This window comes from Macrobrachium rosenbergii, chromosome 12 (assembly GCF_040412425.1).
Source record: "Macrobrachium rosenbergii isolate ZJJX-2024 chromosome 12, ASM4041242v1, whole genome shotgun sequence".
NCBI classification, from domain to species: domain Eukaryota; kingdom Metazoa; phylum Arthropoda; class Malacostraca; order Decapoda; family Palaemonidae; genus Macrobrachium; species Macrobrachium rosenbergii.
In genome coordinates this window covers 78,269,110-78,274,109 of record NC_089752.1, presented here as the reverse complement: position 1 = coordinate 78,274,109, position 5,000 = coordinate 78,269,110, and the positions used below count along the sequence as shown (strand labels likewise).

General features: G+C 35.5%; 1 pseudogene; it reads right to left on the bottom strand.

Annotated features, from left to right (window-relative positions):
• Window positions 1–1,094, bottom strand: part of LOC136844098 (uncharacterized) — a 1,101-nt pseudogene extending 7 nt beyond the window's left edge.
• Window positions 1,095–5,000: the final 3,906 nt, after the last annotated feature.

The window sequence follows — 5,000 nt, the reverse complement described above, 5'->3', positions numbered from 1 at the left end:
CAGCTGTACTGCAGGAGCTGAGCAATAGCCAGATCTGACTTTGATGAGCCAAACCTTAGCTGTGACTTTATGTCTGCTCCATGTTCAACCATACTAGTGAACTGGAACAGACTTTGAGGTATGGAATGATGATCCAGAATATGCTTCCTCAGTATCTTTATTGCATTAGCAATCACTCTCTGAGTAGTCAGATACCTGAGATAGGGCTAAAGCTACATCTTCCTGCAAGGCAAGTAGCACACTTCTTCCTTCCTTGTGTGCTACTAATTCAGGGATTTCTGCTAACAATTTGTCCTTTAATCTTGTTGTATTTACAGTGGGTGAGGCAATGCCTAATTGTTCCAGGCGCTGCTGGTATAATTGGGATATGTATGCAAGAGGAAATGTGGCAGGACCATCCAAACTCAAGCTAGTTGCAATGATATAATTAACCAGCTCTGACAGAACCAGTGGCTATACATCTGGTTCTTCACTGTGACACTGCTCTTTCTCAAGATTTCTAAGATGGGACTTCTCCCTGTTGTAAAGGCCAGTGAGACATACAAGATGGTATTTCAGCTCTTGTGCAATTGCATCACCTGCACATAGTTTCGCCAATAATTTACCATCATTAAGTGTGTGAGTGCCATCTTGTAGTCTCCTGTTGAGATTCATGGTCATAGCTTGTCAAAGGTCTGATACAGGTGCCACATTTTCACAAAAATGCATGCTTCATTGTCATAACTCATTTGACACTGTTTAGCATGCTTTTCCTGTGGTTCACTACCTTCAACTGTAGATCTTCGCTTTCTTGCACTATCAAGTTTTGTGTTATTAAACGTGACCCTACAGCTCTTGTGGTATTTTGCCATACTTTGTCACAGTGTTGCCTCTATGCCGCTGTCTCCATCCAGCCTTGCTGGGCCAAAGTTAAGCAGCATTTTACCATTCTCCTGGAATAATGGCACATTGGTTGAAATCATTATGTACCCATCATTATGATGTACAGAGGCCAAGGGTGAAGTTAGACCTTCATTTTTCTTGTCTTCCTGACAAAGACAACGTTTGCTCCAGTCGGTCTTCCTTTTACCTGTGATTGAATTTACACTTGCCATTATGTGCCCTTGACTAAGGCTGAGGGGTTGTCCTTTCACCACCTTAATCTGATATGCACATTGATGTATGGGATTCAACTAGGTTCGGTCAATATACACTTAGCCCCCTCATTCATCCAGTGCCATTTAAGTCCCATGTGATCTGTACACCATCCAGGTAAGTACATGAACAAGCCATGTAGAGCCCCACTTACCCTTGGTTTGGCTCTCCCACATTGGAACCTCCTGTCAATTCAGGTGCTGCTGTCTAACTAGATCTACCAACTATATATACAGTATATATACTTTCTACCAGCTAATTGATATGGGGCTGTTAGACAGCATTTGGGACACTAAACTACTAAACTCCAGTAAAGCAAACCTAGGTACAGCATAAGTAAAGCAAGATTAGCTGACACTGAACCCCATGCCGAGTTACACAGGAGTGAAGTCACCAGTGTGCCCTGGTTGTGCACTGACATACACTCTTAAACTAAACCTAGAGGTAAAACCACCACCTAAATTATACATAGACTTGCAAATTATTATATTGAACAGGAAGACATTTTTCCATGTCTACTGAATCCTGAGACACGATTATTTAAGGTTTTTGTTTGACATATTAGATGCCATCTTTGTATATATGTGCTCTATGAAATCTTTAACAGAAAAGCATTTTACTTTTGCATGGTGACTGCCTAAAATGTGTATAACCAAAAAAATGCATAAAAACATGACCAGAGGCACATGAGTCCCATGTTAAAACCTTGACTAGTGGCCATCTAAAAAAAATAGCAGCCATTTTGGAATTTTGAGTGGACACCCAAAAATTTTCAAAAATTGGCCTATCTGAAGTATTTTAGTGAAAAAAATATTTTATCTGCTGCACTATTCAGCAAACTCACTGAGTAAAACCTTCCCCGTGCATGGGAAAAGCTGGAAAGTAGGTAATGGATGTATCCAAATCTCGACAATCCAGTAAATGCTTTTAAAGAGAATAGTGGCTGCAGTCTGAAGGCCTCCAGAGAGTAAATAGATGGTGACCTGTAAAAGCAAATGGGAAGGACTGACCGTATTTGGACAGGGAGTTTAATACTTGAAGCCTGCGGAATAGCTAAGAAGACCTAAGGCAGTACCACTCAGTGTCAACCCCTTCAGAAGTGAAAAACACGTATGTCTGTGCATATACCGTATATATATATATATATATATATATATATATATATATATATATATATATATATATATATATATATATATATATATATATATATATATATATATATATATATATATATATTAGCAATTTGCTAAAAAGTGAAGTAAGGGTTTCACTGCCAAAAAAATGTCACAACCTCTCAAAGTTGGATAGTTTTCAAAACTTAAAAAATACTGAAAAATTGAATTTCATGGGGATCAAAGCAAAATCAAGACCAAGAAAAAGAACTTCCCTTTTCATCTGTTGTTAAATTTCTGTTAGAAAAATTAAAAATAACATTACTACTATCTATTTTCTTGATTAATAAGAAAATAGATCTCAGTAGTTAATTATTTTTAATTTTTTAATTTTTCTAACAGAAATTTAACAACAGATGGTCTTTCTCTTGGTCTTGATTTTGCAGTGGATCCCCATGAAATTAATTTCTTTAAGTATTTTTAAGTTTTGAAAAACTATGTTCAACTTTGAGAATGTAGTTTTTAGTTTTAAACCCTTACTACAGAAATTTAACAACAGATGGTCTTGATTTTGCTTTGATCAAAATTCAATACCTTCAAAATTTATATATATATATATATATATATATATATATATTCATAAATATATATATATTTATATAATTTTATATATATATATATATATATATATATATATATATATATATATATATATATATATATATATATATATATATATATATATATATATATATATATATATATATATATATATAGTAGACAGGAGAAGGTCGCAGGAACACATACAGAACCAGTACACACATTTATTCGTCTACATTTTCTTGACCCGTGGTCACATCATCAGGACATCATCTACAGTTATAATTTAAAAGGGACATTCAGCATAAATAGTTAAAAATAAATATACACAAAACATAAAAAAACTTAAAATAGAAAATCAGTTGAACTTAAACAATCACACTTAAATACATTTACACATTAAAGAACCAATAAAAGAAAACTTAAAATGTAAACTTAAAATGAACTTAATAAAAACTGAACTTAATAAAAAGGAACTTAAAAATAAACTTAAAAGGTAGAGCAGAAGGCGCACCTCTCAGGATGAAAGAGGAAAACATACTAAAAGAAAACAGCAAAAAAACAGGAGGAGGAGGCGGACAAATGTAAACAAACAATCGCATCATGCTATGAACAGGGGAACAGCCGATGATTGGCAATTTAGCGCCGGTACAATTCTTTTGATGTTGAGACTTTCCAAGAGAAGCAGTTCTCCAGGTTCCTTAGCTTGGCCAATTATTCTGAATTGGATATTAAAAAACATTTGTAGCTTAATGCTTTTATATGAATCACGGTGGTGTGATAAAAATTCATTCATAATACAGCTACATGCGATAAACGCACTACATGGTCAGCATGGAAGAGGTGGGTTGATATCGATTCTAAATACAAATACCTGAGTTCGACGGTGATTTGTAGGTGAGGGTTGGTATCAACTTATACCTCACCTATTGGCTGTGTGGGTAAAGGCGTCATTGTAGTCCTGAGTTCTTGTCTTTTGTTGGTTCGAGCCCACGGGACGACGAACTTATTATCAACTAAAAAAAATTCCCCTTTGGTAACATATGAAAATATATTATTTCCAAGGTAGAGCAAATTGGATATTAAAGAACTTTTGTAGTTTAATGCTTATACATGATTCACAGTAATGTGATAAAAATTCATTCATAATATGGCTACGTGTGGCAAACTCACTACATGGTCAGCATGGCAGAGTTGGGTTGATATCGATTCTAAATACAAATACCTGAGTTCGACGGTTATATGTAAGTGAGGGTCGGTATCAACTTATACCTCATTTTTTGGCCGTGTGGGTAAAGGCGTCACTGTAGTCCTGAGTTCTTGTCTTTCATTGGTTCGAACCCACGGGACGACGAACTTATCACCAACTAAAAAAAAAAAATTCCCCTTCGGTAACAAATATGAAAATATATTATTTCCGAGGTAGAGCGAATTGAATATTAAAGGACATTTGTAGCTTAATGCTTGTATATGGATCATGGTGATGTGATAAAAATTCATTCATAATATGGCTACATGCAACAAATGCACTACATGGTCAGCATGGCAAGTGTGGGTTGATATCGATTCTAAATTCAAATCCCTGAGTTCAACGGTGATTTGTAGGTGAGGGTCGGTATCAACTTAAACATCACTTGCTGGCCATGTGTGTAAAGGCGTCACTGTAGTCCTGAGTTCTTGTCTTTTGTTGGTTCAAGCCTACGGGACGACGAACTTATTATCAACTAAAAAAAATTCCCCTTCGGTAACATATATGAAAATGTATTATTTTTTAAGTAGAGCGAATATGATATTAAAAGATGTTTGTAGCTTAATGCATGTATATGAATCACTGTGGTGTGATAAACATTCATTTATAATTTGGCTACGTGCAACAAACGCACTACATAGTCAGCATGGCAGAGGTGGGTTGATATCGATTCTAAATACAAATACCTGAGTTCGACGGTGATTTGTAGGTGAGGGTCGGTATCAACTTATACCTCACTTGTTGTCTGTCTGGGTAAAGGTATCACTATAGTCCTGAGTTCTTGTCTTTTGTTGATTCGAGCCCACGGGACGACGAAACTTATTATGAACTAAAAAAATTCCCCTTCGGTAACATATATGAAAATTTATTATTTCCGAGGTAGAGCGAATTGGATATTAAAG